General features: G+C 51.1%; 1 protein-coding gene across 5 annotated transcripts in view; it reads left to right on the forward strand.

Annotated features, from left to right (window-relative positions):
* LOC130296555 (oocyte zinc finger protein XlCOF6-like) overlaps positions 1 to 16,609 on the forward strand; it is a 121,419-nt gene that overhangs the window by 86,643 nt on the left and 18,167 nt on the right. For 2 of the 5 annotated variants that reach the window (XM_056548229.1, XM_056548222.1), the window contains exon 1: positions 75 to 211. The exons of 1 other annotated variant lie outside the window; for it this stretch is intronic. The gene's annotated coding sequence lies outside the window, so the exon portion shown is untranslated. Of the gene's footprint in view, positions 1 to 74; positions 212 to 16,609 lie in introns of those variants that run through there. 2 more of the 5 variants (XM_056548213.1, XM_056548238.1) reach the window with 2 other exon arrangements.

Consider the following 16,609-nt stretch of genomic DNA (forward strand, 5'->3'; position numbering starts at 1 on the left):
TGGAGGCCACAGTGCAGCAGCACCTTATCATGTGACTCCTCCCCTCTTACTCCATGTGACTGATCACATGACTGTGACATCATGACAGGTCCTGTAATGACACGGAAATAGGCTCTATACAGTCTACAGGTGGAGGTATTTGTGTGTGGTCACTGCACATCAGGAGCGCTGGGGGAGGGGACAGCACCATTAACCCCTTCAGGGCCACAAGGTTTGTAGCCTTAGGATAAAGCTTTAATATATGTTGACATTATACAGTAATGGAGGGGTCTGGTGATGACTGGAGAGGTGACACTGCTGGGAATGCTGGGACATTATACAGTAATGGAGGGGTCTGGTGATGACTGGAGAGGTGACACTGCTGGGAATGCTGGGACATTATACAGTAATGGAGGGGTCTGGTGATGACTGGAGAGGTGACACTGCTGGGACATTATACAGTAATGGAGGGGTCTGGTGATGACTGGAGAGGTGACACTGCTGGGACATTATACAGTAATGGAGGGGTCTGGTGATGACTGGAGAGGTGACACTGCTGGGACATTATACAGTAATGGAGGGGTCTGGTGATGACTGGAGAGGTGACCCTGCTGGGACATTATACAGTAATGGAGGGGTCTGGTGATGACTGGAGAGGTGACACTGCTGGGAATGCTGGGACATTATACAGTAATGGAGGGGTCTGGTGATGACTGGAGAGGGGACACTGCTGGGACATTATACAGTAATGGAGGGGTCTGGTGATGACTGGAGAGGTGACACTGCTGGGAATGCTGGGACATTCTACAGTAATGGAGGGGTCGGGGTGATGACTGGAGAGGTGACCCTGCTGGGACATTATACAGTAATGGAGGGGTCTGGTGATGACTGGAGAGGTGACACTGCTGGGAATGCTGGGACATTATACAGTAATGGAGGGGTCTGGTGATGACTGGAGAGGTGACACTGCTGGGAATGCTGGGACATTATACAGTAATGGAGGGGTCTGGTGATGACTGGTGAGGTGACACTGCTGGGACATTATACAGTAATGGAGGGGTCTGGTGATGACTGGAGAGGTGACACTGCTGGGAATGCTGGGACATTATACAGTAATGGAGGGGTCTGGTGATGACTGGAGAGGTGACACTGCTGGGAATGCTGGGACATTATACAGTAATGGAGGGGTCTGGTGATGACTGGAGAGGTGACACTGCTGAGACATTATACAGTAATGGAGGGGTCTGGTGATGACTGGAGAGGTGACACTGCTGGGACATTATACAGTAATGGAGGGGTCTGGTGATGACTGGAGAGGTGACACTGCTGGGAATGCTGGGACATTATACAGTAATGGAGGGTCCGGTGATGACTGGAGAGGTGACACTGCTGGGAATGCTGGGACATTATACAGTAATGGAGGGGTCTGGTGATGACTGGAGAGGTGACACTGCTGGGAATGCTGGGACATTATACAGTAATGGAGGGGTCTGGTGATGACTGGAGAGGTGACACTGCTGGGAATGCTGGGACATTATACAGTAATGGAGGGGTCTGGTGATGACTGGAGAGGTGACACTGCTGGGAATGCTGGGAGATTATACAGTAATGGAGGGGTCTGGTGATGACTGGAGAGGTGACACTGCTGGGAATGCTGGGACATTATACAGTAATGGAGGGGTCTGGGGATGACTGGAGAGGTGACACTGCTGGGAATGCTGGGACATTATACAGTAATGGAGGGGTCTGGTGATGACTGAAGAGGTGACCCTGCTGGGACATTATACAGTAATGGAGGGGTCTGGTGATGACTGGAGAGGTGACACTGCTGGGAATGCTGGGACATTATACAGTAATGGAGGGGTCTGGTGATGACTGGAGAGGTGACACTGCTGGGAATGCTGGGACATTATACAGTAATGGAGGGGTCTGGTGATGACTGGAGAGGTAACACTGCTGGGAATGCTGGGACATTATACAGTAATGGAGGGGTCTGGTGATGTCTGGAGAGGTGACACTGCTGGGAATGCTGGGACATTATACAGTAATGGAGGGGTCTGGTGATGACTGGAGAGGTGACACTGCTGGGACATTATACAGTAATGGAGGGGTCTGGTGATGACTGGAGAGGTGACACTGCTGGGACATTATACAGTAATGGAGAGGTCTGGTGATTACTGGAGAGGTGACACTGCTGGGAATGCTGGGACATTATATAGTAATAGAGGGGTCTGGTGATGACTGGAGAGGTGACACTGCTGGGAATGCTGGGACATTATACAGTAATGGAGGGGTCTGGTGATGACTGGAGAGGTGACACTGCTGGGAATGCTGGGACATTATACAGTAATGGAGGGGTCTGGTGATGACTGGAGAGGTGACACTGCTGGGAATGCTGGGACATTATACAGTAATGGAGGGGTCTGGTGATGTCTGGAGAGGTGACACTGCTGGGACATTATACAGTAATGGAGGGGTCTGGTGATGACTGGAGAGGTGACACTGCTGGGACATTATACAGTAATGGAGGGGTTTGGTGATGACTGGAGAGGTGACACTGCTGGGAATGCTGGGACATTATACAGTAATGGAGGGGTCTGGTGATGACTGGAGAGGTGACACTGCTGGGACATTATACAGTAATGGAGAGGTCTGGTGATGACTGGAGAGGTGACCCTGCTGGGACATTATACAGTAATGGAGGGGTCTGGTGATGACTGGAGAGGTGACACTGCTGGGAATGCTGAGACATTATACAGTAATGGAGGGGTCTGGTGATGACTGGAGAGGTGACACTGCTGGGACATTATACAGTAATGGAGGGGTCTGGTGATGACTGGAGAGGTGACACTGCTGGGAATGCTGGGACATTATACAGTAATGGAGGGGTCTGGTGATGACTGGAGAGGTGACACTGCTGGGAATGCTGGGACATTATACAGTAATGGAGGGGTCTGGTGATGACTGGAGAGGTGACACTGCTGGGACATTATACAGTAATGGAGGGGTCTGGTGATGACTGGAGAGGTGACACTGCTGGGAATGCTGGGACATTATACAGTAATGGAGGGGTCTGGTGATGACTGGAGAGGGGACACTGCTGGGAATGCTGGGACATTATACAGTAATGGAGGGGTCTGGTGATGACTGGAGAGGTGACACTGCTGGGACATTATACAGTAATGGAGGGGTCTGGTGATGACTGGAGAGGTGACATTGCTGGGACATTATACAGTAATGGAGGGATCTGGTGATGACTGGAGAGGTGACACTGCTGGGACATTATACAGTAATGGAGGGGTCTGGTGATGACTGGAGAGGTGACACTGCTGGGAATGCTGGGACATTATACAGTAATGGGGGGGTCTGGTGATGACTGGAGAGGTGACACTGCTGGGACATTATACAGTAATGGAGGGGTCTGGTGATGACTGGAGAGGTGACACTGCTGGGAATGCTGGGACATTATACAGTAATGGAGGGGTCTGGTGATGACTGGAGAGGTGACACTGCTGGGAATGCTGGGACATTATATAGTAATGGAGGGGTCTGGTGATGACTGGAGAGGTGACACTGCTGGGAATGCTGGGACATTATACAGTAATGGAGGGGTCTGGTGATGACTGGAGAGGTGACACTGCTGGGACATTATACAGTAATGGAGGGGTCTGGTGATGACTGGAGAGGTGACACTGCTGGGAATGCTGGGACATTATACAGTAATGGAGGGGTCTGGTGATGACTGGAGAGGTGACACTGCTGGGACATTATACAGTAATGGAGGGGTCTGGTGATGACTGGAGAGGTGACACTGCTGGGAATGCTGGGACATTATACAGTAATGGAGGGGTCTGGTGATGACTGGAGAGGTGACACTGCTGGGAATGCTGGGACATTATACAGTAATGGAGGGGTCTGGTGATGACTGGAGAGGTGACACTGCTGGGACATTATACAGTAATGGAGGGTCTGGTGATGACTGGAGAGGTGACACTGCTGGGAATGCTGGGACATTATACAGTAATGGAGGGGTCTGGTGATGACTGGAGAGGTGACCCTGCTGGGACATTATACAGTAATGGAGGGGTCTGGTGATGACTGGAGAGGTGACACTGCTGGGAATGCTGGGACATTATACAGTAATGGAGGGGTCTGGTGATGACTGGAGAGGTGACACTGCAGGGACATTATACAGTAATGGAGGGGTCTGGTGATGACTGGAGAGGTGACACTGCTGGGACATTATACAGTAATGGAGGGGTCTGGTGATGACTGGAGAGGTGACACTGCTGGGACATTATACAGTAATGGAGGGGTCTGGTGATGACTGGAGAGGTGACACTGCTGGGAATGCTGGGACATTATACAGTAATGGAGGGGTCTGGTGATGACTGGAGAGGTGACACTGCTGGGACATTATACAGTAATGGAGGGGTCTGGTGATGACTGGAGAGGTGACACTGCTGGGAATGCTGGGACATTATACAGTAATGGAGGGGTCTGGTGATGACTGGAGAGGTGACACTGCTGGGAATGCTGGGACATTATACAGTAATGGAGGGGTCTGGTGATGACTGGAGAGGTGACCCTGCTGGGACATTATACAGTAATGGAGGGGTCTGGTGATGACTGGAGAGGTGACACTGCTGGGAATGCTGAGACATTATACAGTAATGGAGGGGTCTGGTGATGACTGGAGAGGTGACACTGCTGGGACATTATACAGTAATGGAGGGGTCTGGTGATGACTGGAGAGGTGACCCTGCTGGGAATGCTGGGACATTATACAGTAATGGAGGGGTCTGGTGATGACTGGAGAGGTGACACTGCTGGGAATGCTGGGACATTATATAGTAATGGAGGGGTCTGGTGATGACTGGAGAGGTGACACTGCTGGGAATGCTGGGACATTATACAGTAATGGAGGGGTCTGGTGATGACTGGAGAGGTGACACTGCTGGGACATTATACAGTAATGGAGGGGTCTGGTGATGACTGGAGAGGTGACACTGCTGGGAATGCTGGGACATTATACAGTAATGGAGGGGTCTGGTGATGACTGGAGAGGTGACCCTGCTGGGAATGCTGGGACATTATACAGTAATGGAGGGGTCTGGTGATGACTGGAGAGGTGACACTGCTGGGAATGCTGGGACATTATACAGTAATGGAGGGTCCGGTGATGACTGGAGAGGTGACACTGCTGGGACATTATACAGTAATGGAGGGGTCTGGTGATGACTGGAGAGGTGACACTGCTGGGAATGCTGGGACATTATACAGTAATGGAGGGGTCTGGTGATGACTGGAGAGGTGACACTGTTGGGAATGCTGGGACATTATACAGTAATGGAGGGGTCTGGTGATGACTGGAGAGGTGACACTGCTGGGAATGCTGGGACATTATACAGTAATGGAGGGGTCTGGTGATGACTGGAGAGGTGACACTGCTGGGAATGCTGGGAGATTATACAGTAATGGAGGGGTCTGGGGATGACTGGAGAGGTGACACTGCTGGGAATGCTGGGACATTATACAGTAATGCACGGGTCTGGTGATGACTGGAGAGGTGACCCTGCTGGGACATTATACAGTAATGGAGGGGTCTGGTGATGACTGGAGAGGTGACACTGCTGGGAATGCTGGGACATTATACAGTAATGGAGGGGTCTGGTGATGACTGGAGAGGTGACACTGCTGGGAATGCTGGGACATTATACAGTAATGGAGGGGTCTGGTGATGACTGGAGAGGTGACACTGCTGGGAATGCTGGGACATTATACAGTAATGGAGGGGTCTGGTGATGACTGGAGAGGTGACACTGCTGGGACATTATACAGTAATGGAGAGGTCTGGTGATGACTGGAGAGGTGACACTGCTGGGAATGCTGGGACATTATATAGTAATAGAGGGGTCTGGTGATGACTGGAGAGGTGACACTGCTGGGAATGCTGGGACATTATACAGTAATGGAGGGGTCTGGTGATGACTGGAGAGGTGACACTGCTGGGAATGCTGAGACATTATACAGTAATGGAGGGGTCTGGTGATGACTGGAGAGGTGACACTGCTGGGAATGCTGGGACATTATACAGTAATGGAGGGGTCTGGTGATGACTGGAGAGGTGACACTGCTGGAAATGCTGGGACATTATACAGTAATGGAGGGGTCTGGTGATGTCTGGAGAGGTGACACTGCTGGGACATTATACAGTAATGGAGGGGTCTGGTGATGACTGGAGAGGTGACCCTGCTGGGACATTATACAGTAATGGAGGGGTCTGGTGATGACTGGAGAGGTGACACTGCTGGGAATGCTGGGACATTATACAGTAATGGAGGGGTCTGGTGATGACTGGAGAGGTGACACTGCTGGGACATTATACAGTAATGGAGGGGTCTGGTGATGACTGGAGAGGTGACACTGCTGGGACATTATACAGTAATGGAGGGGTCTGGTGATGACTGGAGAGGTGACACTGCTGGGAATGCTGGGACATTATACAGTAATGGAGGGGTCTGGTGATGACTGGAGAGGTGACACTGCTGGGACATTATACAGTAATGGAGGGGTCTGGTGATGACTGGAGAGGTGACACTGCTGGGAATGCTGGGACATTATACAGTAATGGAGGGGTCTGGTGATGACTGGAGAGGTGACATTGCTGGGACATTATACAGTAATGGAGGGATCTGGTAATGACTGGAGAGGTGACACTGCTGGGACATTATACAGTAATGGAGGGGTCTGGTGATGACTGGAGAGGTGACACTGCTGGGAATGCTGGGACATTATACAGTAATGGGGGGGTCTGGTGATGACTGGAGAGGTGACCCTGCTGGGAATGCTGGGACATTATACAGTAATGGAGGGTCTGGTGATGACTGGAGAGGTGACACTGCTGGGACATTATACAGTAATGGAGGGGTCTGGTGATGACTGGAGAGGTGACACTGCTGGGAATGCTGGGACATTATACAGTAATGGAGGGGTCTGGTGATGACTGGAGAGGTGACACTGCTGGGACATTATACAGTAATGGAGGGGTCTGGTGATGACTGGAGAGGTGACACTGCTGGGAATGCTAGGACATTATACAGTAATGGAGGTGTCTGGTGATGACTGGAGAGGTGACACTGCTGGGACATTATACAGTAATGGAGGGGTCTGGTGATGACTGGAGAGGTGACACTGCTGGGACATTATACAGTAATGGAGGGGTCTGGTGATGACTGGAGAGGTGACACTGCTGGGAATGCTGGGACATTATACAATAATGGAGGGGTCTGGTGATGACTGGAGAGGTGACACTGCTGGGAATGCTGGGACATTATACAGTAATGGAGGGTCTGGTGATGACTGGAGAGGAGACACTGCTGGGACATTATACAGTAATGGAGGGGTCTGGTGATGACTGGAGAGGTGACCCTGCTGGGACATTATACAGTAATGGAGGGGTCTGGTGATGACTGGAGAGGTGACACTGCTGGGACATTATACAGTAATGGAGGAGTCTGGTGATGACTGGAGAGGTGACACTGCTGGGAATGCTGGGACATTATACAGTAATGGAGGGGTCTGGTGATGTCTGGAGAGGTGACACTGCTGGGACATTATACAGTAATGGAGGGGTCTGGTGATGACTGGAGAGGTGACACTGCTGGGACATTATACAGTAATGGAGGGGTTTGGTGATGACTGGAGAGGTGACACTGCTGGGAATGCTGGGACATTATACAGTAATGGAGGGGTCTGGTGATGACTGGAGAGGTGACACTGCTGGGACATTATACAGTAATGGAGGGGTCTGGTGATGACTGGAGAGGTGACACTGCTGGGACATTATACAGTAATGGAGAGGTCTGGTGATGACTGGAGAGGTGACCCTGCTGGGACATTATACAGTAATGGAGGGGTCTGGTGATGACTGGAGAGGTGACACTGCTGGGAATGCTGAGACATTATACAGTAATGGAGGGGTCTGGTGATGACTGGAAAGGTGACACTGCTGGGACATTATACAGTAATGGAGGGGTCTGGTGATGACTGGAGAGGTGACACTGCTGGGAATGCTGGGACATTATACAGTAATGGAGGGGTCTGGTGATGACTGGAGAGGTGACACTGCTGGCACATTATACAGTAATGGAGGGGTCTGGGGATGACTGGAGAGGTGACACTGCTGGGAATGTTGGGACATTATACAGTAATGGAAGGGTCTGGTGATGACTGGAGAGGTGACACTGCTGGGAATGCTGGGACATTATACAGTAATGGAGGGGTCTGGTGATGACTGGAGAGGTGACCCTGCTGGGAATGCTGGGACATTATACAGTAATGGAGGGGTCTGGTGATGACTGGAGAGGTGACACTGCTGGGAATGCTGGGACATTATACAGTAATGGAGGGGTCTGGTGATGACTGGAGAGGTGACCCTGCTGGGAATGCTGGGACATTATACAGTAATGGAGGGGTCTGGTGATGACTGGAGAGGTGACACTGCTGGGAATGCTGGGACATTATACAGTAATGGAGGGGTCTGGTGATGACTGGAGAGGTGACACTGCTGGGACATTATACAGTAATGGAGGAGTCTGGTGATGACTGGAGAGGTGACACTGCTGGGACATTATACAGTAATGGAGGGATCTGGTGATGACTGGAGAGGTGACACTGCTGGGAATGCTGGGACATTATACAGTAATGGAGGGGTCTGGTGATGACTGGAGAGGTGACACTGCTGGGAATGCTGGGACATTATACAGTAATGGAGGGGTCTGGTGATGACTGGAGAGGTGACACTGCTGGGAATGCTGGGACATTATACAGTAATGGAGGGGTCTGGTGATGACTGGAGAGGTGACACTGCTGGGACATTATACAGTAATGGAGGGGTCTGGTGATGACTGGAGAGGTGACACTGCTGGGAATGCTGGGACATTATACAGTAATGGAGGGGTCTGGTGATGACTGGAGAGGTGACCCTGCTGGGAATGCTGGGACATTATACAGTAATGGAGGGGTCTGGTGATGACTGGAGAGGTGACACTGCTGGAATGCTGGGACATTATACAGTAATGGAGGGTCCGGTGATGACTGGAGAGGTGACACTGCTGGGACATTATACAGTAATGGAGGGGTCTGGTGATGACTGGAGAGGTGACACTGCTGGGAATGCTGGGACATTATACAGTAATGGAGGGGTCTGGTGATGACTGGAGAGGTGACACTGCTGGGACATTATACAGTAATGGAGGGGTCTGGTGATGACTGGAGAGGTGACACTGCTGGGAATGCTGGGACATTATACAGTAATGGAGGGGTCTGGTGATGACTGGAGAGGTGACACTGCTGGGAATGCTGGGAGATTATACAGTAATGGAGGGGTCTGGTGATGACTGGAGAGGTGACACTGCTGGGAATGCTGGGACATTATACAGTAATGGAGGGGTCTGGGGATGACTGGAGAGGTGACACTGCTGGGAATGCTGGGACATTATACAGTAATGGAGGGGTCTGGTGATGACTGAAGAGGTGACCCTGCTGGGACATTATACAGTAATGGAGGGGTCTGGTGATGACTGGAGAGGTGACACTGCTGGGAATGCTGGGACATTATACAGTAATGGAGGGGTCTGGTGATGACTGGAGAGGTGACACTGCTGGGAATGCTGGGACATTATACAGTAATGGAGGGGTCTGGTGATGACTGGAGAGGTGACACTGCTGGGAATGCTGGGACATTATACAGTAATGGAGGGGTCTGGTGATGACTGGAGAGGTGACACTGCTGGGAATGCTGGGACATTATACAGTAATGGAGGGGTCTGGTGATGACTGGAGAGGTGACACTGCTGGGACATTATACAGTAATGGAGGGGTCTGGTGATGACTGGAGAGGTGACACTGCTGGGACATTATACAGTAATGGAGAGGTCTGGTGATGACTGGAGAGGTGACACTGCTGGGAATGCTGGGACATTATATAGTAATAGAGGGGTCTGGTGATGACTGGAGAGGTGACACTGCTGGGAATGCTGGGACATTATACAGTAATGGAGGGGTCTGGTGATGACTGGAGAGGTGACACTGCTGGGAATGCTGGGACATTATACAGTAATGGAGGGGTCTGGTGATGACTGGAGAGGTGACACTGCTGGGAATGCTGGGACATTATACAGTAATGGAGGGGTCTGGTGATGTCTGGAGAGGTGACACTGCTGGGACATTATACAGTAATGGAGGGGTCTGGTGATGACTGGAGAGGTGACACTGCTGGGACATTATACAGTAATGGAGGGGTTTGGTGATGACTGGAGAGGTGACACTGCTGGGAATGCTGGGACATTATACAGTAATGGAGGGGTCTGGTGATGACTGGAGAGGTGACACTGCTGGGACATTATACAGTAATGGAGAAGTCTGGTGATGACTGGAGAGGTGACCCTGCTGGGACATTATACAGTAATGGAGGGGTCTGGTGATGACTGGAGAGGTGACACTGCTGGGAATGCTGGGACATTATATAGTAATGGAGGGGTCTGGTGATGACTGGAGAGGTGACACTGCTGGGAATGCTGGGACATTATACAGTAATGGAGGGGTCTGGTGATGACTGGAGAGGTGACACTGCTGGGACATTATACAGTAATGGAGGGGTCTGGTGATGACTGGAGAGGTGACACTGCTGGGAATGCTGGGACATTATACAGTAATGGAGGGGTCTGGTGATGACTGGAGAGGTGACACTGCTGGGAATGCTGGGACATTATACAGTAATGGAGGGGTCTGGTGATGACTGGAGAGGTGACACTGCTGGGACATTATACAGTAATGGAGGGGTCTGGTGATGACTGGAGAGGTGACACTGCTGGGAATGCTGGGACATTATACAGTAATGGAGGGGTCTGGTGATGACTGGAGAGGTGACACTGCTGGGAATGCTGGGACATTATACAGTAATGGAGGGGTCTGGTGATGACTGGAGAGGTGACACTGCTGGGACATTATACAGTAATGGAGGGGTCTGGTGATGACTGGAGAGGTGACACTGCTGGAGGACGATTATACAGTAATGGAGGGGTCTGGTGATGACTGGAGAGGTGACACTGCTGATGCTGGACATTATACAGTAATGGAGGGGTCTGGTGATGACTGGAGAGGTGACACTGCTGGGACATTATACAGTAATGGAGGGGTCTGGTGATGACTGGAGAGGTGACACTGCTGGGAATGCTGGGACATTATACAGTAATGGAGGGGTCTGGTGATGACTGGAGAGGTGACACTGCTGGGAATGCTGGGACATTATACAGTAATGGAGGGGTCTGGTGATGACTGGAGAGGTGACACTGCTGGGAATGCTGGGACATTATACAGTAATGGAGGGGTCTGGTGATGACTGGAGAGGTGACACTGCTGGGACATTATACAGTAATGGAGGGGTCTGGTGATGACTGGAGAGGTGACACTGCTGGGAATGCTGGGACATTATACAGTAATGGAGGGGTCTGGTGATGACTGGAGAGGTGACACTGCTGGGACATTATACAGTAATGGAGGGGTCTGGTGATGACTGGAGAGGTGACACTGCTGGGACATTATACAGTAATGGAGGGGTCTGGTGATGACTGGAGAGGTGACACTGCTGGGAATGCTGGGACATTATACAGTAATGGAGGGGTCTGGTGATGACTGGAGAGGTGACCCTGCTGGGAATGCTGGGACATTATACAGTAATGGAGGGGTCTGGTGATGACTGGAGAGGTGACACTGCTGGAATGCTGGGACATTATACAGTAATGGAGGGGTCTGGTGATGACTGGAGAGGTGACACTGCTTGGGACATTATACAGTAATGGAGGGGTCTGGTGATGACTGGAGAGGTGACACTGCTGGGATATTATACAGTAATGGAGGGGTCTGGTGATGACTGGAGATGTGACACTGCTGGGACATTATACAGTAATGGAGGGGTCTGGTGATGACTGGAGAGGTGACACTGCTGGGAATGCTGGGACATTATACAGTAATGGAGGGGTCTGGTGATGACTGGAGAGGTGACACTGCTGGGACATTATACAGTAATGGAGGGGTCTGGTGATGACTGGAGAGGTGACACTGCTGGGACATTATACAGTAATGGAGGGGTCTGGTGATGACTGGAGAGGTGACACTGCTGGGAATGCTGGGACATTATACAGTAATGGAGGGGTCTGGTGATGACTGGAGAGGTGACACTGCTGGGACATTATACAGTAATGGAGGGGTCTGGTGATGACTGGAGAGGTGACACTGCTGGGAATGCTGGGACATTATACAGTAATGGAGGGGTCTGGTGATGACTGGAGAGGTGACACTGCTGGGAATGCTGGGACATTATACAGTAATGGAGGGGTCTGGTGATGACTGGAGAGGTGACCCTGCTGGGAATGCTGGGACATTATACAGTAATGGAGGGGTCTGGTGATGACTGGAGAGGTGACACTGCTGGGAATGCTGGGACATTATACAGTAATGGAGGGGTCTGGTGATGACTGGAGAGGTGACACTGCTGGGAATGCTGGGACATTATACAGTAATGGAGGGGGTCTGGTGATGACTGGAGAGGTGACACTGCTGGCACATTATACAGTAATGGAGGGGTCTGGTGATGACTGGAGAGGTGACACTGCTGGGAATGCTGGGACATTATACAGTAATGGAGGGGTCTGGTGATGACTGGAGAGGTGACACTGCTGGGACATTATACAGTAATGGAGGGGTCTGGTGATGACTGGAGAGGTGACACTGCTGGGAATGCTGGGACATTATACAGTAATGGAGGGGTCTGGTGATGACTGGAGAGGTGACCCTGCTGGGAATGCTGGGACATTATACAGTAATGGAGGGGTCTGGTGATGACTGGAGAGGTGACACTGCTGGGAATGCTGGGACATTATACAGTAATGGAGGGTCCGGTGATGACTGGAGAGGTGACACTGCTGGGACATTATACAGTAATGGAGGGGTCTGGTGATGACTGGAGAGGTGACACTGCTGGGAATGCTGGGACATTATACAGTAATGGAGGGGTCTGGTGATGACTGGAGAGGTGACACTGTTGGGAATGCTGGGACATTATACAGTAATGGAGGGGTCTGGTGATGACTGGAGAGGTGACACTGCTGGGAATGCTGGGACATTATACAGTAATGCACGGGTCTGGTGATGACTGGAGAGGTGACCCTGCTGGGACATTATACAGTAATGGAGGGGTCTGGTGATGACTGGAGAGGTGACACTGCTGGGAATGCTGGGACATTATACAGTAATGGAGGGGTCTGGTGATGACTGGAGAGGTGACACTGCTGGGAATGCTGGGACATTATACAGTAATGGAGGGGTCTGGTGATGACTGGAGAGGTGACACTGCTGGGAATGCTGGGACATTATACAGTAATGGAGGGGGTCTGGTGATGACTGGAGAGGTGACACTGCTGGGACATTATACAGTAATGGAGAGGTCTGGTGATGACTGGAGAGGTGACACTGCTGGGAATGCTGGGACATTATATAGTAATAGAGGGGTCTGGTGATGACTGGAGAGGTGACACTGCTGGGAATGCTGGGACATTATACAGTAATGGAGGGGTCTGGTGATGACTGGAGAGGTGACACTGCTGGGAATGCTGAGACATTATACAGTAATGGAGGGGTCTGGTGATGACTGGAGAGGTGACACTGCTGGGGAATGCTGGGACATTATACAGTAATGGAGGGGTCTGGTGATGACTGGAGAGGTGACACTGCTGGGAATGCTGGGACATTATACAGTAATGGAGGGGTCTGGTGATGTCTGGAGAGGTGACACTGCTGGGACATTATACAGTAATGGAGGGGTCTGGTGATGACTGGAGAGGTGACACTGCTGGAATGCTGGGACATTATACAGTAATGGAGGGGTCTGGTGATGACTGGAGAGGTGACACTGCTGGGACATTATACAGTAATGGAGGGGTCTGGTGATGACTGGAGAGGTGACACTGCTGGGAATGCTAGGACATTATACAGTAATGGAGGTGTCTGGTGATGACTGGAGAGGTGACACTGCTGGGACATTATACAGTAATGGAGGGGTCTGGTGATGACTGGAGAGGTGACACTGCTGGGACATTATACAGTAATGGAGGGGTCTGGTGATGACTGGAGAGGTGACCCTGCTGGGACATTATACAGTAATGGAGGGGTCTGGTGATGACTGGAGAGGTGACACTGCTGGGACATTATACAGTAATGGAGGAGTCTGGTGATGACTGGAGAGGTGACACTGCTGGGAATGCTGGGACATTATACAGTAATGGAGGGGTCTGGTGATGTCTGGAGAGGTGACACTGCTGGGACATTATACAGTAATGGAGGGGTCTGGTGATGACTGGAGAGGTGACACTGCTGGGACATTATACAGTAATGGAGGGGTTTGGTGATGACTGGAGAGGTGACACTGCTGGGAATGCTGGGGACATTATACAGTAATGGAGGGGTCTGGTGATGACTGGAGAGGTGACACTGCTGGGACATTATACAGTAATGGAGGGGTCTGGTGATGACTGGAGAGGTGACACTGCTGGGACATTATACAGTAATGGAGAGGTCTGGTGATGACTGGAGAGGTGACCCTGCTGGGACATTATACAGTAATGGAGGGGTCTGGTGATGACTGGAGAGGTGACACTGCTGGGAATGCTGAGACATTATACAGTAATGGAGGGGTCTGGTGATGACTGGAGAGGTGACACTGCTGGGACATTATACAGTAATGGAGGGGTCTGGTGATGACTGGAGAGGTGACACTGCTGGGAATGCTGGGACATTATACAGTAATGGAGGGGGTCTGGTGATGACTGGAGAGGTGACACTGCTGGCACATTATACAGTAATGGAGGGGTCTGGGGATGACTGGAGAGGTGACACTGCTGGGAATGCTGGGACATTATACAGTAATGGAAGGGGTCTGGTGATGACTGGAGAGGTGACACTGCTGGGACATTATACAGTAATGGAGGGGTCTGGTGATGACTGGAGAGGTGACACTGCTGGGAATGCTGGGACATTATACAGTAATGGAGGGGTCTGGTGATGACTGGAGAGGTGACACTGCTGGGACATTATACAGTAATGGAGAGGTCTGGTGATGACTGGAGAGGTGACACTGCTGGGAATGCTGGGACATTATATAGTAATAGAGGGGTCTGGTGATGACTGGAGAGGTGACACTGCTGGGAATGCTGGGACATTATACAGTAATGGAGGGGTCTGGTGATGACTGGAGAGGTGACACTGCTGGGAATGCTGAGACATTATACAGTAATGGAGGGGTCTGGTGATGACTGGAGAGGTGACACTGCTGGGAATGCTGGGACATTATACAGTAATGGAGGGGTCTGGTGATGACTGGAGAGGTGACACTGCTGGGAATGCTGGGACATTATACAGTAATGGAGGGGTCTGGTGATGTCTGGAGAGGTGACACTGCTGGGACATTATACAGTAATGGAGGGGTCTGGTGATGACTGGAGAGGTGACACTGCTGGGAATGCTGGGACATTATACAGTAATGGAGGGGTCTGGTGATGACTGGAGAGGTGACACTGCTGGGACATTATACAGTAATGGAGGGGTCTGGTGATGACTGGAGAGGTGACACTGCTGGGAATGCTAGGACATTATACAGTAATGGAGGTGTCTGGTGATGACTGGAGAGGTGACACTGCTGGGACATTATACAGTAATGGAGGGGTCTGGTGATGACTGGAGAGGTGACACTGCTGGGACATTATACAGTAATGGAGGGGTCTGGTGATGACTGGAGAGGTGACACTGCTGGGAATGCTGGGACATTATACAATAATGGAGGGGTCTGGTGATGACTGGAGAGGTGACACTGCTGGGAATGCTGGGACATTATACAGTAATGGAGGGGTCTGGTGATGACTGGAGAGGAGACACTGCTGGGACATTATACAGTAATGGAGGGGTCTGGTGATGACTGGAGAGGTGACCCTGCTGGGACATTATACAGTAATGGAGGGGTCTGGTGATGACTGGAGAGGTGACACTGCTGGGACATTATACAGTAATGGAGGAGTCTGGTGATGACTGGAGAGGTGACACTGCTGGGAATGCTGGGACATTATACAGTAATGGAGGGGTCTGGGTGATGACTGGAGAGGTGACACTGCTGGGACATTATACAGTAATGGAGGGGTCTGGTGATGACTGGAGAGGTGACACTGCTGGGACATTATACAGTAATGGAGAGGTCTGGTGATGACTGGAGAGGTGACCCTGCTGGGACATTATACAGTAATGGAGGGGTCTGGTGATGACTGGAGAGGTGACACTGCTGGGAATGCTGAGACATTATACAGTAATGGAGGGGTCTGGTGATGACTGGAGAGGTGACACTGCTGGGACATTATACAGTAATGGAGGGGTCTGGTGATGACTGGAGAGGTGACACTGCTGGGAATGCTGGGACATTATACAGTAATGGAGGGGTCTGGTGATGACTGGAGAGGTGACACTGCTGGCACATTATACAGTAATGGAGGGGTCTGGGGATGACTGGAGAGGTGACACTGCTGGA

Source organism: Hyla sarda, chromosome 1 (assembly GCF_029499605.1).
Source record: "Hyla sarda isolate aHylSar1 chromosome 1, aHylSar1.hap1, whole genome shotgun sequence".
In the NCBI taxonomy this organism is placed as follows: domain Eukaryota; kingdom Metazoa; phylum Chordata; class Amphibia; order Anura; family Hylidae; genus Hyla; species Hyla sarda.